The 27,024-nt window shown below is 48.4% G+C and overlaps 1 protein-coding gene across 1 annotated transcript in view; it reads right to left on the minus strand.

Moving 5' to 3' along the window:
* Positions 1-27,024, minus strand: part of PSMD14 (proteasome 26S subunit, non-ATPase 14) — a 1,137,097-nt gene that overhangs the window by 776,771 nt on the left and 333,302 nt on the right. The window lies entirely within an intron of this gene.

Genomic DNA, 27,024 nt, shown 5'->3' on the forward strand with positions numbered 1-27,024 from the left:
AATCAGATACCCGTGGCAGTATTGAGAAGCAGAGAAGAAAAGTGTCTGAAGCAGACGACGCGGAAAGTGAAGCAAGAAACAAAACGAAGGAAGAAGAATGTTTCCAATGCCCACATGCACCAGAGATGTTGCCCTACAACACAAACAGGGAGAAAGTGAATATTGGGAAGCCAAAGGAGACCCGTTGTAGGCTTGGAGAAATTCATCCCAGTACCGTTAAAGTGTGGAAAGCAAGTGGATACCTATGAACTGTCTTAATGCAATAAGGGACGCAGATATAATACAGAGAGCGAGAGGAGCAGAATTGGATCACTACTTGGGAGAAACCAGAATGTGTCTCACCTCCTAGTCCCTGGGAATAAGTCATCCATGAGACCAGGACACGGCCATCGCTTTTGGATCTAGGTCCTGGGGGCGGACCAGTGCGGGAGGATCACCTGGGTGAGGGGTCTTGTGGGAGTGGGATACTGGATGGTGAGACATGGTAGCTCCTTCCTTGTAACACCTTTACCCCATCCTACCAGGTAGGATATTTAGCCACTCTACCCCCGCCGCCCCTTTTTACAACACAAACACTTTTCTCACTGACAGACTGTTTTCCCTTAGAGCGTGCTAACACCCGAGCCGTATACCTGAAGTGTCCCAATATAACGGTCAGGGAATTACTGACATCACTCACACCCGACTTAGATTACACTTCCCCACACGGATAAAAGGCAGAGCACGAGATCACACAATGAGCGAGGCAAGGCACACAAGGAAACAGCAGTTCCAAGATGGCAGCTTAACAAGAGTAGAAAGACGGGGAAATAGAAAGGGGTCACGAGGAGGGAAGTTCCCTTGACCTTTTTCACAAGGAACCGTTGCTTTCATGAGTCCTAAGACCAGGAAACCATGCTAAAGAATCCAGCATTGCGTGTCGGAGATACCCGGGGACCTCCTGCACCAAGAATCAAGGCGGGCAGAATAACCATCCACTGTGGTTCTGTCCTTGGTTCCAACAACAAAGCCGCTTCGGTGAAAACAGCCGATGAGTTGGGGAGACCGATACAAGACCGGTTTGTGTTGAAGACTAGGTTGCAAGCAGCAACATCATATGGCGAGCTCTGGAACGAACATTGTTAAAAACACGTGTGATAAGAGACGCGGGTGAAGTAAACTGCTGATGAGTGAACTTTAAAGCAAGCTACAGTACCTTTGACAGAGTGGTCCGCCACTGCGTGGGTGCTCAATCGAAGGTCTCTGCAAGGTATCCAGCTGAGGCGTAATAAAAGTAGGTACATTTGATCCAAGTCCAGCGAAGGACGATCATTTGAAAGTGAACAAATAAATGTGAATCGAAGTGGTCCTGCGACATGTCAAGCAAACTCCTGCGTACAGTCGAAGGTCATTGATTTTGATGGAATAGAGAACATTTGCGAAAATACACGAATCTTGTCGGAGCACGGCAGTGGGAGACCAATTGAAGATTTTGTGTTAAAGTGGGTCTGAGCCCGGAGTGAATCCATAAATCACCCAAGAAGTTGTACATGAGAATCCTGAGGAGAAAGGAACTTTTGAATGTTTGTCGTGTCAGGCCCTCTGAAGTGAAGAGACTTTTAATGACAGAGACTTTGGTACAGAAGACCCTGATACTGAGATTTGAACTGCATCCTAGTGCTAGAGACGCCCGAGAATGTACAAAGCTCGAGTGTGCTGCCTTGTCTCGTGCTGAAAATGTGGGAAGGGAAGCAAACGGCTTGAATATCCCGACACATAATTTCTTGAACATTTTGTTGCATAACATTGTTTCCCACACCATTTGTATTTAGAAATCAGGATTGGCAATAGATGTATTAGTATAGGCCCTGACACCACTAGGACTGCATTGGTGTCCAGTTAAAGGATCGATTACAAAAGGTTTGAATGCAAAAGGTGAGAGTCAATAGGATCGAAATCCAAAGGTTAGAATTTTCATTTTTAATTATATATATATATTTTTTTTGGGTTTCCGTGTAGGTAAAAAAAAATAAAGTGGGTTTTACCACAAAAACAGGGGTTGGGTTTTTTTTTCCCCTCGAACCTATTGTTTTCGGTCCTTTTGATTCGAACCTATTGTAATTCGAACCTTTTGATTCGAACCTTTGACCTATAACCGACTGCATTATGTGATGTTCGTAGCTTGCTCCCATCTTTAGATTTAGAATTAGCTGGGCATTTTTTCAAACCTAATTGAAGTTCAATAAACACCCTTGAACTGGGTTAAGTTGTGTGTCTTACTGTTCAATACCATGCCTTCCTTACATTATTACCCTGGGACAAGGGGAAAATTACCCCAATTACAAGAAACAAGGAGTCGAATTTAAGAGAGAAACTTGTGTAGTAAAAGCCAGAGGGGTCCCAAGGATCCATTTGATATAAGATAGAGTACCACAGGAAGAGGCGAAATATAACAATTTAGACAACAAAGGTCCAGAGAAGAACAAGTTACTTACCAACTGGTAATGTTCTTTCGACTGGATTTTCTTCCAACGTATTCCTCATCTTAGATATATTCCATCCAGCTTTAGCTGCTTCAGAAATGGTTTTTCGGCAGAGGGCGCCGTGCATCGATGTCGTCAAGTCGAAGTCCCTCGAAGGCCACCGTCGAGGGTGACGTCATCGGGTATACAAGTAGCATGCGCAGCGCCCTTTGGCCTCAGTTCCGTTTTTCCCCTCTTGTTCTGCTGTATAGATAGTGTAGGTAGCCAGGTGTCAGCCTTGCGAGAGTTGAAGTGGTAATAACACTGGAAAATCTACAGAGGGGTAGGATGGGAGGGCGATTAGGAATACGTTGGAGGAACATCCAGTCGAAAAAATGTTACCAGTTGGTAAATAACTTGTTCTTCAAATGGATTGTGTCCTCCAACGTATTCCTCCTTAGATAGACTCCCAAAGCACTGTAGAAAGCTCTCTGGAGGGAGCAGATTTTTAATATTATTTAGCTGAATATAACACTGCTTTATCAAAAGCAAGCTCTTTAGAGTGGGAAGCATCCAAACTATACAATTTAGAGAAAGTGTGCAGCAATGACCAAGTTGCTGCTTCACACACAGATTTTATTGAAACACCTCTTTGAAGGGTTGTCGAAGAGGCTATGCCTCTGGTAGAATGGGCCCTCAAGCCTTCTGGTGGATCTTTGCCTGCCAATCAGTAGCATTCTGAAATGCAAAGCACAATCCAATGTGATAGGGTTTGTTTTAACACAGATTGACCCAATTTCCTTCCGGTGTAGCCAATGAAAAGTTGATTATCCACTCCAAGCTTGGAGAGCCTAGAAATGTAAAAGCTTCGAGCTCTTCTCGGGTCTAGACCGTGCAATTTTTCCTCCTCCTTACTGGGATGAGGTGGAGGATAGAACGTGGGCAGGATAATTTTCTGATTTAAATGGAAATCGGACAACTTTAGGTAAGAATGAGGGTTTAACCCTCAATAGAACTCTGTCCCTGTGGAACAATTTATAGTGTGGCCCAGAAGACAGTGCCTGCAATTCGTTCACTCTTCGTGCCGATGTTAAAGCAACCAAGAAAACGGTTTTCAACGTTAGTAATCTTAATGGACAAATGTGCAAAGATTCAAAAGGGGCACATTAAAGATTTTAGAACCAGATTAAGGACCCAAACTGGGACTTGGAAAGAAGGAGGGAACACATTGGCGAGCCCCTATAAGAATTGTATTATCAAAGGAATTTTAAAGTAGGAACATTCTTCTGAAGAGCCCTTGAAAATGGAAAGCGCTGCAAGATAACCTTTAATGGTCCCAACATTGAGGCCTCTATGTGCCAGGGACAAGAGGAAAGACAACACTCCTGGGATAGAACACAGAAAAGGATCAACATTCTTTTCCCTGCACCAGTTGCAAAACATCTTCCAGCGGCAACAGTACAGAGATTTTGTTGCTGGCCTTCTTCCTGAAAGCAACACCTCCATGACGTCATCTGGAAGGTCCCAATCCTTGTATCTCAGCATTTCAGATACCAAGCATGAAGGTTGAGAGTCCTGACCTCTGGATGGAGAACCTGGCGCTCCATTTGAGAGAGAAGGTCCTCTCGCTGAGGAAGACGTAACAGAGGGAAGATGGACATGTCTAGAAGGTCCGTGTACCACGTTCTCCTGGCCCAATCCTGGGCAATTAGGATCATGCGGTTTCCGAACCGTCTCAATCTCCTGATGACTTGAGGAATGACGGGAATTGGAGGGAACGCGTATAGCAGTGGGAAGTTCCACTCCACCACAAAAGCATCCCCTATGGCTCCTCTCGGGGGGAAATTCCCTTGAGCAATACTTTTCGCACTTCCGGTTTATTCCAGTCGCAAACAAGTCTACTTGAGGGGTTCCCCAAAGGGTGAAGATCTCCTGAAGGACTTCCTGAGCCAGTTCCCACTCGTGGGACACCGTACTCCGCCTCCCATAGCGTCCACCGTCATATTCTCCTACCCGGCTAGATGAACTGCTGTTAAGGAGATTCCTTCTTGAATTGCCCAACCGATGGAGACCAACGACCGCTTATTGTCAGATCGTTGGCATGAGCTCCCCACCCCATGAGTGAGGCGTCCGTCACAACTGTAATCTCCGGCCATGGTTGCCAAAAATCGTTTCCTTATAGGATGCTCTCTGTGCAAGTCCACCACAGAAGATCCTGCCAAACCTTGTTCGGAATCTGAAGGTGATCATTCATTTGACCTGGGACCATTGAGTCTTTAGAGCCCATTGAAGGGATCTCATTCTCAGGCATGCTTCTGGCACTAGGAAAATGCAGGATGCCATGAGGCCAATCAACCTCAAGAAGTCGTAAGCCTAGAGATTTTGGGCATTTTGGAAACCATCTGAAGAATGTCTTGAGCCCTCGACTTGGGAGGCGAGCTCTTTCCCAAGGATCTGTTTAATACAGCCCCTATGTAGTGGAACTGTTGGGAAGGTGTCATTTGTGACTTCTTGAAATTGAGGGAGAAGCCCAGTCTGTGGAAGAAGTGGCAGGTGACTTTCAGATGATCCGGGCTTGTTCGGCAGAACATGCCCTGATCAACCAATCGTCCAGGTAGGGATAGATGTGAATCCCCCCCCCCTCTCCTGAGGTGCGCTGCCACCACTACCATTAACTTGGTGAAGACCTTCGGGGCAGAGGTCAACACTAATGGCAGGACTCAAAACTGATAGTGCGAGTCGCCAACTACAAACCTCAGGTATTTTCTGTGCTTCAGATGGATTGGCACATGAAAATAAGCATCCTGGAGGTCCAATGACACCAACCAATCCTGAAGTTGAAGGGCCTGAAGGATCTGAGAAAGAGTGACCATCTTGAACTTGTCCTTCCTGAGGAGCTTGTTAAAGCCTCTTAAGTCCAAGATGGGTCTCAGTCCTCCGTCCTTTTTGGGAATCAAAAGGTATGGGGAGTACCTTCCCTTGTTCCTCTCCGCTACAGGTACTGGTTCTATAGCACCTTTCTCCAGCAGGGTTAAGACTTCCTGTTGTAGGAGCAGGTCTGGAAACTTCAAAGAGTGTCGCCCTGGTGGATTGCTTTGAGGTTGCATTAGAAAAGGGAGGCAGTAACCTTGGGCTATTATTTCTAGAGCCCAAACATCTGAAGTAATGGATCGCCATTCTTGCAGATGCTGCGACAGCCTGCCTCCCACAGGTGTCTTGTGATGCAAGTCCTCAAAGTGGTTTTGTGGCGGTTGCTGCGCCCGCTGATGGTTAAGAGGCTGCAGCTAGGGCTGGCGTTGCATGTTTTCCTCTTCCAACACGAGTGGCTTTTTTCTGGCCTCCTGACTGGCCATTCCTCTCGCCTTTCCATATGAGGAGTAGTAACGAGAGGATCGTCCCCTCCAAGATTGTCCTGATGCACGAAAAGGCTGAAGTTGCCTAATAGCAGCTTCTAAAGATTTGGCAGCAGCTTTTGAGGTCTGCAACCTCTCAAGGCTCTCGTCAGCCTTGTTGCCAAAAAGGGGAGACCCGTGAAAGGGCATGTTCAAAAGACGGATTTGCAGGTCTGGTGCGAAACCCGACTTTCGCAACCACCATATCTGCGCATTACCGTGCTAGTGACCATGGACCTGCTCATACTATCTGCTGTGTCCAATCCAGACTGAAGGGATTCCTGCATGGCCTCCTTTTCATCTATAACAATGGCTAGGAATCCTGCCCTTTCTTCCCCGCCATTGCAATGCACTCCCACTGAGTGTACGAATATTTTGCCGAAGCACATGGGGAGTTGGCCGATTTTAACGCCATACTCCCAGCTGAAAATACCTTGCGTGCCCAACCACTACACACTTTTCGTCCCTATCCGGAGGGATGCAAGCGTACGCCACCTTATTTGAAGCTGTGGCTGCCTGGACCACCAGACTCTCAGGAGAGATAGCCGGGGTCGCTACTGGAAGAGCGGTATTTTGAAGTGAGGGATTTATTCACAAGAGGAATTGAGTCTGGGTTCTCCTAATTATTGGCCACCCTATTTTGGAAGGCTACATGGAAGGGTAAAATCAGATCTTCTGTGGGGCCATGATCCAATATATCAGTCAGATGATCCTGGATGAACTGAGTTGGTGGTATAGCCCATCCTAAATAATCAACCACCTTGGTCCTCAGCTGTCTGTATGAGGGACTGGCATGTTCCCCTGGTTCTGGCCTGCCAAAATCTGTCTCAGGTGAAGTGTCAATTCCACTTGCATTATGCAAGGTTTCCACCAAATCTCTCATTCTGCTTTCCTCAGAAATCAGGCATTCTGGGACATTCGGGGTGCCATACTCTAGGCCAAAAGGAACATCCCCCCCTCCTCCTCAGACCTCGCTTGTTCTTCAAAAATGTAAGTTAAGGATTTCAAATATTCTTTCCTTGGTAGAGGTTTATATATTTCTTCTGGAGGTGGTGTTGCAGTAGAGACTGAAGGCTTTACAGTCTTTGCAGCTTTTTCTTTTGCTGCTATTTTGACAGTTTCTAGCTGAATTGGAGCCTTTGAAACATTCAGCGCCGAGGGCTTCGGGGTCGACAAGGGCGTTGATGGAGCCGACGAAATAATAGTCATCGACGGAGCTAGTTTCGAGGGCGTTGAGGCGCTCTTCGAAGGCTCGCCCTTTGAGGTGTGTTCAGCTCCGGACAGCGGTGACCTCGAGCGGTCGACTCGAGCGATCTTTTTCGCTCGGTGTCCTGGAGGGTTCCCAATCTTTTCTCCTTCGATCACCCGTGCTCGAGGGCGCGCGAGTGTCGGAACGGTAACGCTCCCGGCCAGCTTCCGAGGAAGGCGCGGACCGAGGCTTAGCCTTTTCAAAAACCTCCCTCATTTTAATTCTAAATGCTTCCCATTCGTCGGAGGAAGAATGTTTTGTAGGGCATTTCATTCTCTTGGGGGATTCGTCCGAGGACGAGGTGGAAGGGGACCAGTGGTGTCTTTTATTTTTGGACTTTTTCGTCAAAGACAAAGAGTGGTGTGAACCACTTCGGGACCTAGACCGATGCTTTTTGCCTTTCACGTTGAGGAGATTTCTCCTCATGGCACCTCGACTCGACGCTTGAGGCTTTTCGGTCGTGTTTTTGAGCTACATGTAGTTTTCCCTTCCTCTCTCACAAGGCCTCCCCCATCATTGCCTGACACTTCGTACAGGCCTCCATGTTGTGGCCTTCACCAAGGCACCACAGACATTCTCGGTGCAGATCCATGATGGACATTTTGGAACCATAGGATTTAGACTTTTTGAACCCGGAACGCGGGATAGTCGGCATCTCGAAAATCGCTTCACAATAACTGCATCACAGAACTACTCATGGCGCGCCGAGTCGCTGAAGCAACATGTACTACGGAAAAAGAGAACTGAGGCCAACGGGCGCCGCGCGTGCTACTTTTATACCCGATTAAGTCACCCTCGACGGAGGCCTTCAAGGGTCTTCGACTTGATGACATCGACGCATGGCACCCTCTGCCGAGAAAATATTTCCGAAGCAGCTAAAGCTGGATGGGATAAATCTAAGATGAGGAATACGTTGGAGGACACAATCCATTCGAAAGACACTATATAAGAACACAGTTACCTAACAAGAGCAAGAAGAGCCCCAGAGACAAAAGAGGAGACTGCCAATCCTCTTCAGAGGTTAATACAAAGGATAACGAGAGACTATTTACGAATGATATATTGAGCAGAATTCTGAAATGGGAGAACACCAGTGCAGTGCAACAGCACAGCCACTGGGAGAAGAGAGTCATTCTCCTGGCCTTAGTGGATCATAAAAGTGGTAGGGTCAGTTAGGTTAGTTTTGGACAGCAGACTGATTCCTTTGGACATTTATTCATGGCCGACGAAGTAGGTAGGGAACACCCCATAGCAGCAGGGAAAGTTAGGCCTTTTTATTCTTTAACAAACATATGGTCGAAATTTCCACTGCGTGTGTACGTATCTGTTCCCGCCAGAGTGTGTAGCTGCTGTTAAGCAGAAACCTGTGCAGTTCCCTTAGGGACCACTGCAAAAGGCTTAAGACTACAGGTGTTGGCAGTAAACCCAATTGGTAGCAGTCTGTACCACCCAGATTTACCTGGTAGCTGTGGCTGAGACTTCTCTCAAGAAGAGTTAGACAGTATGGAACAAGTTACTTACCTGTAACTGTTGTTCTCCAGCATGGGTCTGGCATGGATTCACATGCTCATGAATATTCCCCGTCGTCAGGCTGGGAATCCTCGGTAAAGAAAAAACCAGTATCAGTTTCGTTTCTGATCTGTCTTTCGTAGTAATAACCAATCACTGGTCTCTGCGTCATACTGACCACAGCCAATGACTGCCCTCTACCTAAGCACCGCCTCTGGCAGCCATCTTCAGATTTGGAAGCACGTAAAGTGGCAGTATGACCAAGTGAAGAGCCGCAGAGGGGTAGGCGGGAGGCATCGCATGTGAATCCATGCCAGACCCATGCTGGAGAACAACAGTTACAGGTAAGTAACTTGTTCCTTCTCCAGCATGGGGTCTGGCATGGATTCACATGCTCATGAATAAAGAATACATAGCAGTACACACATGCACAACCACGGGAGGTGGCAAAGGCTCAACATTAAGCATTACATCAAACTCAACATTAAGCATCTTACCTCCTCACCAGGCTCACCTCAGGCGAACAGGTTGCGCAGCACTGCTTGGCCGACCCTGGACTCCTCCCTGGAATCCCGGTCGACGCAGTAGAATTTCGTGAAGGTGTGCGTCGACCTCCACGTAGCAGCCCTGCATATGTCCAGCAGGGGCACACCAGAAAGGAACGCCGTGGTAGCTGCGATCGCTCTGGTGGAATGGGCTCTCGGACGGCCAGGCAGCGGTCGGTTTGCCAACCGATGACAGTACATGATACAGCCGGAGAGCCATCTGGAAATGGAAGCCTTCGAGAGAGCCTTCCCCTGATTGACAGGTCCAAAGTTCACAAAGAGTTGTGACGTCTTCCGAAAACACTTCGTGCGGTCCACGTAGAACTTCAGCGCTCTAGCCACATCCAGCGAGTGCAAAGTCCTCTCAGCCGGCGACAAAGGCGACGGGAAGAACACAGGCAACACCAAGGGTTCGTTGAGATGGAAGTCCGACGGTACCTTGGGCATGAAGGAGGGGTGCGTCCTGAGCACTACCCTCGTGTCGTGAAAAGTCAAGTACGGGGCCTTGCAGGAAAGGGCCTGGATCTCTCCCACTCGTCGTGCGGAGGTGATGGCCACAAGAAAAGCTGTTTTCCACGATAGAAACTTCAACGGGGCCGAGTGCAGAGGCTCGAACGGAGGTCCCATGAGCTTGGTCAGCACCACGTTGAGCTCCCACGCCGGGGCCGGAGCCTTCACCGGCGGGAACGATCTGAACAGTCCCTTCATGAACTCTTTCACCAGACGATGAGACCACAAGGACGTCCGCCCCGTGGTTCTGGTGTATCGGGAGATCGCAGCAAGATGAATCTTGATGGACGCGTGTGCCAGACCAGCTTTGGCCAGCGTCAGCAGGTACGGCAGTACTTGGGGAGCCGTAATCCGTAGAGGGTTAATCTTCTGTGCGTGGCACCAGACAGAGAACCTCTTCCATTTGTGTCCGTAGCATTTAAGAGTCGAGGACGCCCTGGCCTTTGCAAGAACCTCTCTGCAATCGGCCGGTATGTCGTATCCTCCAAACTCTAGCGCTGCAGGAGCCAGGCCTGCAAGTTCAGCGACTTCGGGTCGTGGTGGAGGATGGCGCCTCCTTCCCTGGAGAGTAGATCCGCGTCCGCCGGCAGCTTGATCGGCGGGGACGCTGACAAGTCCAGCAAGTCCGGGAACCATATCTGCCTCGGCCACGCAGGTGCGACGAGGATCATCCTGCACCGTGACCTCTTGAGCTGGTTGACGAGCCGGATTAGCAGAGGCAAGGGAGGGAACGCGTAGAGGAACAGGCCCTCCCAGGGGAACGAGAAAGCATCGCCCATGCTCCTCGTCTGGGGAAACCTGCTGGCGAACCTCCGGCACTTGGTGTTCGTCGCCAACAGGTCGATCTGGGGTGTGCCCCACCGTCGGAAGAGGCGATCCACCAGATCCTGCCGTAGTTCCCACTCGTGGCACGAGCGCAGCTCCCTGCTGAGTGAGTCGGCGATGGTGTTTTTTATCCCTGCCAGATGAAACGGCACCAGAAAAATCCCTTGGGCGACGGCCCAATGCCACAGGTCCTGCGCCTCCTTGGACAGCGCTGGGGACCTGGTTCCGCCCTGTTTCCTGATGTAAAACATGGTGGTGGTGTTGTCGGTGAAGATCCTCACCACCTTGCCCTTGAGGGACGGAAGGAAGGACCTGAGGGCCCAAAACACTGCACGGAGCTCCAGGACGTTGATATGCAGGGACTTCTCCGTCGGGAGCCAGAGTCCCCTTGCGTGCAGATTTTCGGTGTGCGCTCCCCACCCTTCCAGGGAGGCATCCGTGGTCACGGTCTCCTGGTGGGCTGGGGTCTGGAAGTCCATGCCCGCCGTCAGATGCGCGCGGGTGCCCCACCACCGTATTGCTCGTCGGAAACTCTCGTCGAGCTTGATCCTTTCCTCGAAGCTGCCCGTCGTCTGGATCCAGCGCGCATCCAGGAATTCTTGCAACGGGCGCATCCGGAGCCTGCACATGGGAATGAGGTAGATGCAGGAAGACATCATCCCGAGGAGGGACTTGATGGACCTCACTTTGGCCGCGTCGGCCACCAACATCCGTTGCACCTTGCCCAAGATGGTCCTGGTCCTCTCCTCCGACGGGGAGGCCAGAAGGGACACTGTGTCGAGCCTCGCTCCCAGAAACAGTGCGACTTGCGCGGGCACCAGGTGGGATTTGGCGTAGTTCACGGAGAATCCCAGGTCCGTGAGGAGTTGGACGGTCCTTGCCGTGTGGACCACGGCGAGCTCCCTCGTCTTGGCGCGGATGAGCCAGTCGTCCAGGTAGGGGTAGACGTGAATCCCCTCGCGGCGCAGCTGCGCCGCCACCGGTGCGAGGCACTTGGTGAATACCCTGGGTGCCGACCGTAGTCCGAAGGGAAGGGCTTTGAACTGGTAATGACGCCCCTGGACCACGAACCTGAGGAATTTTCGGTGCCCCTTTAGGATGGGAATGTGGAAGTAGGCATCCTCCAAATCCAACGACGATAGGAAGTCTCCTTCCTCCAGCTGACCCAGGACGTGCTGGAGGGTGACCATCCGGAACTTCTGCGCCTTGATGAACTTGTTCAGACGTCGCAGGTCTAGGATGGGGCGCCATCCTCCCGTCTTCTACTTCACGAGGAAGTATCTCGAGTAGACTCCGGAGCCCCGAAGCCTCTTTGGGACGAGTTCGATGGCGCCCTTTCTGAGCATCGCCTTTACCTCCAGGAGAAGTTGAGGGACGTGAAGTTCTTTCCTGGCCACGGGGGGGACGCGCGGGGACCTTCTTTGAAACTCGAGCGCGTGGCCCCGGGCTAGGGCGTCCAGCACCCAACGGTCGGTGGAGATGGACTCCCACACGCTGACTAAGCCCGCCAGCCGGCCTCCCACCGGGGTGCTTCGGTGGGGGCCCGACCCCACGGCCGGTTCAATCCTGCTTGGACGCGGCCTTGCCGCCTTGACCTCCTTGGCGACGACGGCGGGGTCCGCTAGACTTGCCTCGTCCTCTGTAGGCCTCTTGCGACGACGAGCGGGCCGCTTGACGGTAGGAAGCGAAACCGCCGCCGGAACCTTTGGAGGCGCCCTTGCCTCCGCCGCTCCGAAAGGGCGTCCGTCGTTGCTGCAGAACTCCAAGGGCCCGGGCCGTCTCAGTATCCGCCTTGATGGCCTGAAGGGAATCGTCCACTGTCTTCCCAAACAGGTTGTTCCCGTCGAAGGGCATGTCCAGGACTCTGGTCTGGACGTCCTGCCGGAAGTCCGTAGCTTTGAGCCATCCACGACGTCGAAGGCAAACGCCGTTGCCCAGCTGGCGGAACCCAGTGTCGGCGATGTCCGTCGCCACGGTGATGGCGTGGTCCGAGGCCACCTCACCTTCCTGCAGGATCTCCAGGGCCTCCGCCCTCTTGTCGTCCGGCAGAAAATCCAGCAGGGGAGCTATCTTGTACCACAGCTCCCTGTCGTAGCGAGCCACGATAGCCAAGGCGTTGGCCGCTTTAATCGTCGTCGCTGCCGACGAGATGACTCTACGTCCCATAGCATCCAATTTCTTTCCCTCGCCGTCCGGCGGGGAAGTCGATGTGGAGGCCGCACCCCCCCCCCCCGCTTTCTTCCTGGCTGCCGCGAAGACGACGGAATCCGGGGTAGGCTGCGCCCGGAGGCATAGGGGGGCCGTGTCCGGGACCCGGTACTTTTTCTCGTACCGGTCTCTTCTAGCTGGCGTCGTGGAAGGGTTCTTGAGGAGGGAAAGGCCCTCATCCCAAATGTCGTCCAACAGAGGCACTGCGAGGACCGTCTTCCTCTTGGCCTCGCGCCGCTGATAAAGGAAGCCTTCCTTTTTCTTCTCCTCAGGGCAGAGTTGGAAAAGCTCGGAAGCCCTGGAGATCATGGAGTGGAAAGATCCGATCTCGTCGGGCGGAGAAGCCCTGGTGGGAGGCGACGACGGAATATCCTCGTCGTATGCCTCGTCGTCCGTACCCGTCGCTGCCGTGTCAGTCCCCGTATCATCCCCTCGGGTGGACGGGGAGGAGGGCTGGACGGGGCGCGACGGTTGAAAAGGAGGTGGTGGATGGATCCTTCTTTTCTTGGTAGGGGGAACACCAGAAGGTCCCGGTTCTGGATCCCCCGACGGGAGAGGTTCCTCCGTCGGTAACGGTAGCCTCGTCCTTATCTCGGAGCATAAGGACTGTATGGCCAACAAAATGGCCGCCGAGTTGTCTTGCGGCGCTGGCAGAGGGGAATCCGACGGGCGAGCAGGGGCCCCGTCGGTATCCTCGACGATGTCGTCGTCGTCACCTGCGTCGGGGTCCATTCCGACGGGCTGGCCTTCTACCACGCCTAGGCCGTGGCTTAAGACCTCGATCAGCTCCTCTTCTGAGGTTGAGGCCGAATCTACGACGACGCCCTGCCCCCCCCTTCTTCCCCACGGAGGGTTTCACGGGGGTCCTATCGATGGGCACAAAAGAAGACTCCCTCCGAGGAGGCAGGGAGATTCTGGGCCCTGAGGTCGCCACCACTGGTGCAGCCTCCACAGGCTGAGCCAGGGCCGCCGCGACCGTTTCGATAGAGGGCTTGGTCGGATGGATCAAGGCCTTCACCACCTTAGGTGCGCTCACCGCCTTATCCTTGAGGGAGGGGGCACTGCCACGCTCCTCCTCTGCCTTACAGCTCGACCGGGGCCTCTCCAGGAGCTTCGCCGGGTGCTCGGCCTTCCTCTTACCCGACCCAGAGCGTTGGCTCGTGGTTGATGGTGCCGGGGAGGGTGCGCCCTGCCTGGCGCCCGTAGAGCCCGACCGTTCGGCGCTCCCGGTGCCAGCGGACTCGCGGTGCTTGGCCTTATGTTGGGCCCCCGTCGCCGGGGCGCCCTCAAAGGTCTTAGAAGACCGCTCGGATTTCTTCTTCTTCTCGCCAGACGGGCTCTTACCCTCCAGCCAGTTGGCGAGACGATGGCGGTCCTTCATGGTCCGTTCCGACATGTTGCCGCAAAACGCACAGTCCTTCTCCACGTGCGTCTTGTCCTCATGAAGGCAGTAAAGGCAGAAAGAGTGTTCGTCCTCCTTAAAGACGTTCTGCAGCTGGCATCCAGGGCAGACCCTGAACAGCTTTCCGGGCGTCGAGCTTCCCTTCTCCTGGGCCATCTCCGAGACCGGGCCTGAGAAGCTTCTGGAGTCCTCCGAAGTGTAGCTCGACGAAATCTTCACCCTTGAGGGGCGCAGACGAATCCGACACGGGTCCCCGTTGATCGGATGTAGGATCGGTGGAGCTTGAGGCTCTTTTGACCGAAAGAATCGAAGTTTTTGTGAAAAAAGCGCGAAAAAAATAGCACTAACGCTCGAGAGCAATAGCACGAGGATCCCAACACATGAACGTGCGGTAAAAATCTGAAGATGGCTGCCAGAGGCGGTGCTTAGGTAGAGGGCAGTCATTGGCTGTGGTCAGTATGACGCAGAGACCAGTGATTGGTTATTACTACGAAAGACAGATCAGAAACGAAACTGATACTGGTTTTTTCTTTACCGAGGATTCCCAGCCTGACGACGGGGAATATTCATGAGCATGTGAATCCATGCCAGACCCCATGCTGGAGAAAGAGTATACAAGATAGGTACCAAAATACAGTAGCACAAGCAAACACTGACCAGAGCTTTGGTATCAAGTATATAATTATTTATTTAAAGACACACTTAGAAACACTCTAGCACTATTATTATAAGTAAGTTCAAAAACAGTGTCACTATTATTATATATGCATCCCTTATTCCTTATTGGACAAGTCTTAGTTAACACCACTTATTTCCAGACAGAGGTGAGCGCTTAACTAAAGATGGCACTCCATAAGTTTAAGAAAAAGGTAGGGAAAAGGCAGAATTTAGGAACAGCACACAACACAATCCTTTAGAAGCACTCAGCAAGGCAGGAAAGTCAGTCTTCTTGTGAGCAAAAAGTTCATAGGCCAGGCTCCCTCTTGGAGAGAGTAGAACACCAATGTGCCCAAGATATCACAGTTTAAAAGGCTTGGAAAGTCTTGCAGAGAGTTCTGAAAGGAATTAGTTCCGTTTAGAAAAGTTCAGTTAGCCAGCCTAGGGCCAACCCAAGTGGTAAGTTTGAGGCTTTAAGAGTCACCCCACACAGACCGTTGCGAGGGAGGCCAGGCGGACACAGTACTTTTAAAGTGGAGAGGATCCTCCAGCGGGGGCAGTTGTTCCTGGCAGCGGGTGCAAGTCGCGGCGTTGTCCAGAGGAAGAGATGATCTCGACGTGGAGGAAAGCTGAAGGTCGTTGCACTGCCAGGGAAGAAACCAGCCGCGGAGTTCTCCGGTAAAAAGGTACTACCCTTTTATTCGCGGTAGAGGAAAAACGTGGTATTCCGGTTGCCGGGGTGCTTGGCACAGGCAAGGCGGGCACGAGATGATCCGGGAAGGCAAAAAGACGGGCAAACTGGTTATCCCCACCAGTCAAAGGAATAAGACTCTTCGGGATGAAGATCTCCTCTGTCAGTGGAAGAAGTGGTGAGTCGGTTCAGCAGGGCTCCACTGGTGGTGTCATCGTTGCAGGTCGGCTCAGCTTCTCCCTCTTCGTATTCTTTGGTCCTGTGGCAACATCTGAAGACCCAGTCCCCAAAGCCCTGCTTTTATGCAGAAAACCCCCATTCATCAGTCCTAGCTGTCACTCAAAAATGCTAAGTGGTGAGCCGAGCGGCTCACCACTGGGCCAATCACACAAGAGTGCGACTTGAGTTGCCGAGGCAACTCAGTCCAGGGTGCCTAAACCCCCTCCCACACCCACTGTGGTACCGAGACAGAGTGGCACCACTTTTGGAGGCTTCTGTGGAGAAGCCCGCCAAAAAGTGGAACAAAGGGCTCGACTTGGGTTGGAGTCACAGAAGCGAACACAAACGCCATTTTGGAACAGAGTTCTGGCAAAAAATACCAACCAGTGAATTAATATTAAATAAATAAACCGGCGGTATGTTTGAGGCTATGTTAAAAAGTATTAGCCTCGAACAATGGGAAAATCCCATAGGAATATATTTAATAAATATAAAGATAAAGTAGTATCCACTGCCACCAGCCAAAACTCGCTCAGGGTCGACTGGACAGTGCCCCCTCGAACAACAGACCCAGGGGCAATCGAATTGCCCCTACCAGTACGCCCACAATATGATGGTTTGTACTGGTTCTGTTCACAATTTAGGACTAGTAAAGCCAATGGTGACTTTACATGCCCTGGGAGACAGTAGTCAGTGCCAGGGTACGGAGTCTATGTTTGAGGGTCACTATGACACCCCTGTGTTATGGCACGAAGGGTGCTGTGTAACACACATACCAAAAACACATGAAGCCCTATGGAGTAAAAGACCCCATAGCCCATAAAACACATTACAAAGTCAAAGGATATCTCAAATCATGTCTATGAGTGGGAGATAAAGAGTCTCACTCTTAGCAGGAGAAAGAAATAAACCCCAAAAATCCAGCAAAGCTACTGGGGGACTCACTAGGTTTGGGAAATTAGCCTCAACAGAGAATTCTCCCTAACACCTGCAAAACTTTACTAAGATTTGTGGTGTTTGCCTGGTAAAGCCATGTTTATAGTAACTCCTGTTTAAACTCTGCCTCTAGACGATGAGGATTTGCTTTTATTGGGCCAACCTCAAAAATAAGTATTCATCACTGAGCATTTCCATAAAATCAAGATTTTACTTTGAGCAGTGAAGTACTTTGATAACTGGCTACAATAGTGGAGTTTGTTGAGCATATCACCACATGACATTCATATCTGTATGTATTATAGTTATTTTTATAAGGATGGTTGTGTGTTACTAAATCCCCATTTGGGCTTTGATCTTCATCTGTTTCTATCAGCAGAAAACACTCGATAGCTTTAGCACAGATAATCATGTCCGCAAATAGAAGGAAACAAAACTCAAACCGAACACACTACTTAAATAAAATGAAAAAAAGAAAAAAAAATGAACTAAGCTCTGCCACCAAAACATAAATGCATATGTGTCACTCCCTTACTTCAAATTCAACATACCATGAAACTTCTGCAAGAGCACACCCCAAAATGTTACTAACATAGCATTGAAAACCGCTTTATGCTGCAGGTTTCATCCTAAAGTTCCATACCCATCTTTTAAAATCCCAAACAGTGCCAGCAATTAACACAGGCATATCATATCTGATAATACAGGTATCCTGGACTTCTAGCCACATTTCTACCAATCTTGGAGTAATTCTTAGCTTTAGCCAAGCACTCTGTCCTCAGCAGAAGGACTATGTAGACTGGGACAGCCCACAAACCTATCCATCTTCCCCATCTGCTGACTGTCTCCTTGGTAGATCTTTTCAGTTACAAATCTCCTAAAAAAGCCTTCCCATGATCTAGAGCCAGATGCAGTGCTCCAGATAAGTGGGAGTATTTTATTCATTTTTTTAAGTTGGGAGTAAAATGATTTTTTTTTTTTTTAGGGAGTAAAAATATAAGTTCCAATTTCAAATGAGATTATTTTAGAAGAGTAAAATATGTTTTAACTGAAAAGCGGAAATGTTTTTGTAATATTTATTTCTTTGCACCTGGTTATTCACGCACATTAAAAATATACACTTTTACTTCTTCCAATCGGGCAAGCAATTTCTTCCTGTGGTACCTCGTACTAGTTCCAAACATATCCATGGAGCTTTGAGGGTGAAAACAGAGTTGCAAGATTCTACATGTCTTTCTTTTTTGTTGGGCGTATTTCTACTTTCTATTTGTATATTTTTTTTGGAGTATTTGCCCATTTTTGGGGAAGTAAAAGTGGCTGATACACCCCTTATCTGTAGGGCTGGCCGGATGACAAAAGATTTTCCCTCCTTGGTAGAAATGCAGTTAAGGTATACTGAACAGACAATTTGAGACTTCAGCATACAGTTAAGCACATCTTCCATGTCTAAACGAACAGGCAGTCCGACAGCCTTGACATCTCTTCCACTTGCAATACAGAGCTTCCACAACCACCCAGACTACCTCTTTCCAATAATGAGTAATAGGGACAACTGTGCTGAAGCTAAGAGTAAAATTCAATTTCAGGGATGAACTTGAATCAACTGTCCTTATGAGCAGAAGTCGGGGGGAAGGGCCGGGAGGGGGTGGGGGGTGGATATAAAACTATTGGTGCGATTTAAGTGATGCATCATTCAGTGATTCCAATAGATCACTTCTAAACCCAATATTCTTGAAACACCATGCCCTTTCAACACAGGACACTTTCCTTACTGTATATTGCTCACCCTAATTCCATATGTTCCAATTTAAGTTTTAATAGGAAGCTCGGTATTGTTTAGATATAAGTGATTTGCAATATTTGTTTTTTAACAGTTTTAGGACTTGAAGCACAAAGTAGAAACATGCAAGTAAAAAGAGTAAGAACCAAATTACATCCAATACCCCAGGGGGGTACCGGCACACTACTTTCACTGTTGGCAACATGTTTTTGTATAGTCCTTTCCAATTTTGCAAAACATTTTTTGTGCAAGTTATTTCTGCGAGCATCCACGAAGATCCCATTGAAGCCATTGAAGCCATTATCTGACCGATGGGAAACTTGAAAGGTGAATCATAGATGATTATTTAACTATTGCCGAAGTCTGTCAGAATGGTGTTTCCTCAGTACAAATGGGTAAATGAAAAGAAAAAAAAAATCTGCCTATTTTGAAAGTATGCCTTGCCAAGAACATTCGATCAGTCTTGATGCTGCACAACAAACCCTTTTTTATTAAGAAACCGAGCAAATGCATCTCAAAAACATTCTCTCTGGCTCTCTACCCAGTGTCGCTGACAATCTCTTGGTTTTGTGACAAGGTCAAGTCCCTGACCTTGTTAGAAAGGGGTGAAAGCCCCTCAGAGGATGGTGGAAGGTGCAGGGAGAATCCCAGAACCAGTTTTTCCTTTTAAGGAAAGCCCTGTTGAGGGCCCCAAACACAGTCCCTTTACCCATTTTGCCAGCATACTTCCTTGCAGATGCTTATTTCCAGCCTTAGTTTTCGAAATACACACACCAGTGTATTTTTTAAAACCTGACCTGAGGTCACGGACTCAGCCCCAACTGAAGAGAAATCAGCGCTATGAACGGGACAATGTGCTGCAAAAAACGCAAGAAAGACACCATGGGAACAGAAGCAAGAGGTAGCAAGGAGCCGGTAAGCTATGCGACCAAATGAAAGGTCTTGCAGAGTTGCTGGAGCATGCCGATGTGCCTGCACAGGCATATCTCGGGAGAATAGCTCAGGGGCAAAACGCTCGCCTTGGAAGCAAGACGACGCGGAGCACCACTGGTTCGATGCCGGGGTCGACGCTTAGAAACCTCTGGGCGCGTTATAAATAACCTATCATACAAAGGTCCCCTGGACCAACAGGGAACAGAAAGGGAGCGGAAGCTACCCAACCTAGAGATATTTACCAGTCACACACACCGCACAGGGAGCCAAACACAAACTGGAACACTGGACTGCCAACACCACCATCCTTGGAACATGAGACCCACGCAGAAAAGGTCCCCTTTTCAAGACTTTGACTTTCTCCTGCACATACACCCCCAGAGTGAGGAAGACCATGCAAAATGGGTCAGGGGGAGGGAGAGAGAGATTTAAGCAGGGGACAGGAAACAGGAAGAGTGTATTTTTCAGATGAGGTCGGAGGTGGAGGATGACCAAGAGAACAGCAGGAGAAAGGAGGGAGCAGTAGCATGTGGGGGAGATTTGTGGAGCAAGTCAGGTATTGGCTTAGAAGGGAAAGCGGTTCTGCAGTGAGTGTGCATGTTTGTGTGGCAAAAGCATAGAAAAGCTAGCGCAAAGAGTGGGATTGAAGCAAATGGTAGAGAGTAAAAGGAGGATGTTTGAATAGTTTGGTGGGGGAGTAGCAGTAGTGTTGCAGGAGGGGCATAGGAGTGGGGATAGATGGGGTGAGTAGCAGTAATTTGGAGGCGTAGTGTTTAGCAGTAGTTTGGGGAAGAGGAGTAGGGGCGAGTAGGTAAGTAGTGTTGAGGGGGAACAGTAGGAGGAAGGGGGAGCAGTAGTGTGGAGAAGTAGAACAGTAGCAGAGAAGTGGACTGGTGAATAGGAATACAAGGAGAAGTAGCAACAAACAGTGGAGGTGTGAAAAAATAGAGGGACAGAAGACTGTTGGGGGGGTAAGTTGAAGGAGGTTGAGTTAGTAAGAGTAGGAGAGAAGAGACGAGTGTGGGATGAGTGAACTAGCATGAATCCAACAGGGTAAGTGCAAGGCACTATCCTTATTCGGCATTAGAACACACACCCTCGGATAGATTATGGACAGTTAGGAAGTTCCTGAGTGAGTTTAGATGGTCAACACTTAGGGAAACACCAATAATATAAATCAGTAATGAGAAAGCATGGGTCAACATTCGGTAGCACTAACCAAAGGTTATGGGTGCCTGGGTTAGGGAGGAGGGTTAAGAGGGCTGGTGCTAGTTACAAAGAAAAAATAAAAACCCTTGAACTGCCTCTTAAATTGAATGATTACTGTGCCATCTGTGATACTGTCAGAAGTGAGATTGTCTCCCAACACAGAGGTCTGTCTACAAAAAGGGAACACCGACAAGACATCCGAAGCCAAGGATTCCTGGGTAACGCTCAGCACCAATCCTTGGGACAGAGATATGCGAGATTGGAGTTTAATTGGAATTGCTAAGCTCGGACCCTGTAACAGAGGAGGAAGACATTTCCCCCAACCCTGATCACGCTGAGGAAAAGACCACCCTGGCATAGACATTCAGTAAGAGCCTGTTGGACCAAATAACAGACCATGGAGAAGACCTGCTAGTTGAAAATGTGGAGGTACGCAGACCCATAACCCAAACCGCAGTGTATAATATTTTCTCTTAAAGCACTGTCAAATGGGTTTATAATCCCACTCTAATCACATTGGTTCAAGGCATTGCTGGTTGCCATAATCTGGACTGGGCACGTGTGACAAAAGTGGGCTGACCAAAGATTTTCAGACTGCCTCAGGTTACTGGGGCAAGGCCACGGATGCCGAGACAGAAGATCATGCAGGCCTGATCCGACCCTTAAAAAGGATTTCTCATCGGTACTGGAAGACTTCATGTGAAGGCAACCTTACAACCCTCGTCTGTAGAGTCTAACTGACAAGCGTATAAGCCTCCATATTTCAACTGAAAGTGGTCCACCACTTAACACTTTATTAACATGGACATTGACAGCGGACTAATAACGAGACAATGTTCGCTACTGTACTAAAGACTGGATACAGTCCAATTTGCTGGATGCTTACAAGCTGAGTGCCTCCTTAGTCCATTCGGGACCACTCTTCAGGGTCTCTGGCAAGCCCCCCTTTCCCTCGCAGGACCACAAAGGAGTGCATTCAAACAGTGTGGAACAGGGGCAACTTGAGAATAGGGCATTGGAAAATAAAAACTAGGGACAGAACATGGGCAAAGGTCAGTCTTAAAGACTGAAAGCCCTCCTAAAGAATCAGCTGCACATTATATGCTCACTAATGTACTACTGGAGACTTTTTATACTCTTGGCATTTCTTGACATGACTAAGTAAACCTACTCTTCCCTATAGAAAGGAACATTTCATCTGTATGGACTCGGGGCACACATCTACCTTATGGATTCGATGGTCCAAATGGTACCAATGTTCTATAATGTGGAAAAGCAGGGGCTTGTCCGTTTGAATGATGAGCAATACGTCCCTTATAACAGAAATGACCGACTCTTATAGAATCAAAACATTTCATTAATGTAATCCATAAAAGCTTGAATAGAAATAAAGGGAAGTCTCACCTTTCCTTAAAACCAGAGGCACACAGTGTCTTACAAAATGAAAAATAAAGTAGGTGAGAGTCTTCACTGTAGCATACTTGTAAATCAGAGTTCTTCTCCCATCATAAAAAAGTGTATGCAGAGAGTAATTGTGAGTGTCCAGTCAAATTATGCAACCTTAAACTCTAGCGGTTCCTTGAAACTGTTCGAGTTTAAGGTTATTCGGGATGGATTGCCCTTCATTCAAACTGACAAGCCCCTGCTTTCCCACATCATTTATTTTTGGTTCTAAAATAACTTTACAAAATGAAAAAACGATTCTCAAATAATATAAATACATTAAAACCACAATAAAAAAAAATGTTCCACATATTCTTATCTCCGTTCCATATCAATTAACATATTTCGATTAAACATCAATCAGACGTCCCACATATAAAAAAAAAAACGTTATATCTTTATAGTTCATAATATACAATTGGTTCACATGTCCTCAGATCTACCGGCTTTCTCTTCCCAAGGGTTCATCCACTACGTGCGCCTCAAAATAGAGCACCATAGCCAATATAGGTTGATCTGTAAGCTCACTGTCTACGCATTGAGGCAAACCGCCCAAAATTCGAATGTTTTAATTGCATCATATACAGGCGCATACTTCCCAAGGATACGCTGATGGAGTGATTTTAATGCAGCACATTCAGTAAATACATGTCTTGGGGTTTCAAGATTCTCCTCCATTTTGCAATTTTTAATAAAGCCCCTTTGAATATTAACAAGGCAGCTATTTAGTTTGCAACCCGATTATAAAGTGATGCACCGATGGGTTTTGGCATTGATACAGATACGATTGGGCAGATATCGATTGGTTGCATGGGCGATAACACTGAAAGATCGTAATAGGGGCAAATGTACATAGTTACTTTGGAAAGTGCATAAAAAGATGGGATTGGCAAAGGAAGCCTTTAGAGTGGTTTTCACATTACAGAACATTGGTATCATGGAATTCATAAGGTAGATGTGCCAACATATATGATAATAAAGTGTAGGTTTTTTTTAATGTGATACCATATTGATTGTGGAAAGGAATATTTGGGACTATACCTACATAAGATTATCTCTCCTGTTTGAAGAAGTATCAACCAGTCAAGAGCCCTGATGGAGAGTTGAAAGCTTGAAACGCGTTGGGTCACACTAATAAAAATATTTTTTTTGTATTTACATCTCTTGAGCAAATGTCTAAACTTTATTGAAAAACAGTTTATCTGCCGGATTTGTCCAAGTTATTGCAGCTATTGAGTGGATCAAAACAGATTCATGAGTGTTTCCTTGAAAACTATATGTTAATTACTTGGCTGATTTTTTGGCTGGTAAAAGTGTGCAGGGGACGTAGTTCCCTATTTTTGGGAACTGATCTGTTATCTAATACAGACATTCCCATCATAAGGGTAGTCAGTCGCGCTAGCACTTTATAGAAAGGTAGATTTGTACTGCAAATGCATGATTAATTATTTGTGAGTATTTTGTTGATTCATGTACGATTATTGCATGTTTTTTTTACTTTTCTATTATTGAATAAAAAAGATTTTATATTCTTGAATGAGTTTCTCAGATAGATGGTATTTTGTCACTTTAGAAACTGGGACTCACAACGAGTCCCTACAACTGCATTTCTCCATAGCTCACCTGACCCCACTTTATTAATGTAGTGTTCACCCCAGCGCATGACGCCCCTCCAGGTCCCGATAAGGGGTGGTAGAAAATATGTTGGTGGTGGGCCCTAACTGATGATACTCTATTCTGCGTGTACCTTTTTACCTGGGAGGTTTGAGAACAATATGCCTGCCTAACTGAGAATATCCAACAATGCCGCAGTAGATGGAATAGAGATTCTTGATGATCTCCTCACCTCGCAAGATGGAGTCTGCCACTTATTTAACAACTCCTGCTGTTTTCTAGTGGATGGCAAGGGGATGTAGAAACTGTTGTTGCCCTCATTAAGGCCCCAGGTAGTCTTTAGGGCAGTTGTTAAGGTGGTGTAAGAAAGGCATGGTATCAAAGCAAGACAAACACAAGTGATCACAGTGCAAGGGCGTTTATTAAACTGTAAAGTGGGTAAGATAAACGCCTAATCTAAACCCAAATCTAAGATGGGAGCAAGCAACAACCAATTAATAAGATTACAGTCCCAGTGGAGTCTAGTCAAATATAAGGGCCTATACTGAGAAAACATATTGCCAAACCTTACCGCTATGCTATGAAATAGTGTGAGATAATGTTCACAAGAAAATAAAAAGAAGTGTTCACAAAATGATAAGTCAGGATGTTATGGCCGGGGTCTCCCTTCCTCTCGTTTTTAGCATGGGACAAGGCGGGACTCTTTAGCACAGCACGCTCCTGGGCTTCTCTGCCACAGACTCGCAGTTCCTTTTCTCTAAAATCAGGGCCTTCTGTACCCAAGAAGCCCGATATGCCAAAACAAAAGTTCCTTCTGATAACCTTCACGTAGGGTGATTATTCGTCACTCTGTGATTCCCCCTCAGGCGGGCTCCAATGCTTTTCTCATTGATTAACCTTCCTCAATCGGGCTCAGACCAACCATTCAATGTGGACACTCCTCAGTCGGGTTCATATTTGTCGTCACAATGTTATTCATTTAGCTTCTTGACAACTTTTCTCTTGACGTCCCTCAGTCGGGTTCACTATTATCTTCTAATCACAGTTTCCTTATTTATAATACTCAAGAGTCTCAATGTTTTTTTAAACAACCACCTTTTTGTTAGGTCCCCCCTCATCCGGGCTCAGACCTTCCACAGTACTTGTCATCCTTAAAGACTTCCGAAGGGCGATCACGTCTCGCTGGGTCACTTTGTTACCTTAGGACAAGGGCGTGTTTATTCACAATAACCAGTTTGCACAGCGTTCCCCTACGCCGGGCGCAAACGCCTGACTCGCAATTCCCGCAGTCAGATTCACAATTTCACGAATGTAAAACTTGCCACGTGTCAAGGACTTATGAATGTACAAGGGGTTTTGTGTGACCCATGTATGACCACCTTTACACCTCACGTCTGCCTTCCCTATGGCCTCTTCCTCTTGGTATTTTCCTTCCCCTTTTGGCTCAATACTGTTTGTTTAGCAGAGGGGTACCAGTTAGAGATCTCGGACACGCGCCCACGTGGTGCCGGACCACTATCTCTGGTACCAATTTGTACACAAAGGGCCTCTGTTTCCATCTTCTTAATGTTGCCACTGCAACCTTGAGTCCAACTAAGTCCGGCCCACTATCAGGTTCTTCCGATTCATCGGCTGTGTTGAACTCTTTGGTGTTTCTTTTGCCGCTGGAGTCAAGGACGATACCATGATGGCAACCGCATCTTCTCGCCCTGGCTATCAGTGCAGGAGTGTTCCATGTACCGCTGACATCAGTCACACCATTCACCAGCTGCAACACCCGGTCTTGTTTCTTTTGTCAGAGGCTTTGCTGGTCTGGGTTGAAAAGGGCAAGGGAAACTCCCTCCTTGACATCCTTTCAGTTCTTGCCACCTTTCTCCTTGGGGGGGAGGGGGGGTTGCAGGGTGAGAAAGTGTTTGTGTTGGAAAAGCGGGTGAGGGTAGAGCTTTAAGTATCCTACTGCGCAGGTTGAGGTATGGGTGTCATGAGAAAGGGAATATTGCGTCTCACCCTTTGGTGTCTCACTTCCACACCCCGAAGACCCACCATCCTGGTGATCCTGCCGCACTGGTCAACCCCCAGGAACTGGATCCAATAGCAATGGCCGTGTCCTGGCCACCTGGATGACAGAGCCCCCTGGGGAATAGTAAGTGACACCTTCAGGTTTCTCACAGTGGGCACCCCCAACTATGAGAGAAACTTAAACTGGTTGCATCACTTACTGTCTGACGTGGAAGGTTGAATTAAGACACTGTTTATGCTATCCATATGCATGGTATAGACCAGTGTGTTGTTGCTCATGCAGTGATGTGACTTTGCCATTACACATCTGGCATACCACAGGAGGTACAATGTCCCTAGCACCCACTTAACATCTTAAGAGGGACATTATAAAAGTCCAATCCCTGGCCAGATACCTAAATGTTAAGACCTGACCCCAAGAGTCCCTCAGGCTGTCCAGTCTGCTCCATGAACCCTAGTGGGGTAGGGCAGTGCATAGATGCCTATCAGCATCCAACAGGAATTTTGGGGAGTAGAAAGTGTCTACTTAACCCCACATGCATCAACATTAATTACGTTGACACTAACGGAATTCTCAGCTTACATTTTCTGATGTGAGGTTTTCCATCTTTGTAGTTTTGCTCTGCTTTCTGCTCAGCGTGTATTCCCTCCGCCCTGCACCTTTCCTCTCTGCATAATCAGCAAGAATTCTGATCTTCCTGCCGTAAAGTGTACATTTGTCTGTTATTGCCTATCTCTGGAACAACATGCTCCTGCCTGATGCACAGAAGTCTTGTCTGGGTAGCTCTTGTCTTGTTGCATGGTGGGGAAGCTTTGAGGGAGCTGTTGGCATCTGTTGCTGTAACAAAGGAAGAGGTGCTGGGCAGTGCAGCAGGGGCGTGTTGCATGCCCTTGGCTGCTGGACTCTTTCCTCTGTGTGTGTGCGCGCATCTGTCCAGTGTATGTGCCCCAAATATTTCTGGCCTTGCAAAGCAGTCAACCTGGGTCAGAGGCCTGGATGTGTATTTGAGGCACAACCTCCTCCCCCTGTTCTAGTGTTCATGTACAAGGCAACAGGTCTCCAACAACCTGGTCCGTGAACTCTTGAGCCACACATCAACTCCTCCTACCTTTGCTCTTGCTGTCGCCATATCAAACTCAGTCCAAACCCTACCACCAAGTTCAGTATTCCATGCCCAACCTTAAACCTCCCCCTCCTACAGCTACTCTTGTGGTCCTACATGCCTGCTTCCAGAGCGCCGACGAATCCAGCAGTGTGGCACCTCAGCGTTGGGGAAAACAAGCCAGTACCATCTTGAAAATCTCAGTGATACCTGTTCTCAGCACCCAGAGGTACCATGAAACTGGATCAAGGTGTCCTGCACAACTATAGTAGAGTGCTTTCGGCAGTATTTTCCAGTTGCTTGGGTTCTTCCCTTATTTAGGTTGGAATTAACTGTATC

The sequence above is a fragment of the Ambystoma mexicanum genome, chromosome 9 (genome assembly GCF_040938575.1).
Source record: "Ambystoma mexicanum isolate Mex_15411 chromosome 9, UKY_AmexF1_1, whole genome shotgun sequence".
NCBI lineage: Eukaryota > Metazoa > Chordata > Amphibia > Caudata > Ambystomatidae > Ambystoma > Ambystoma mexicanum.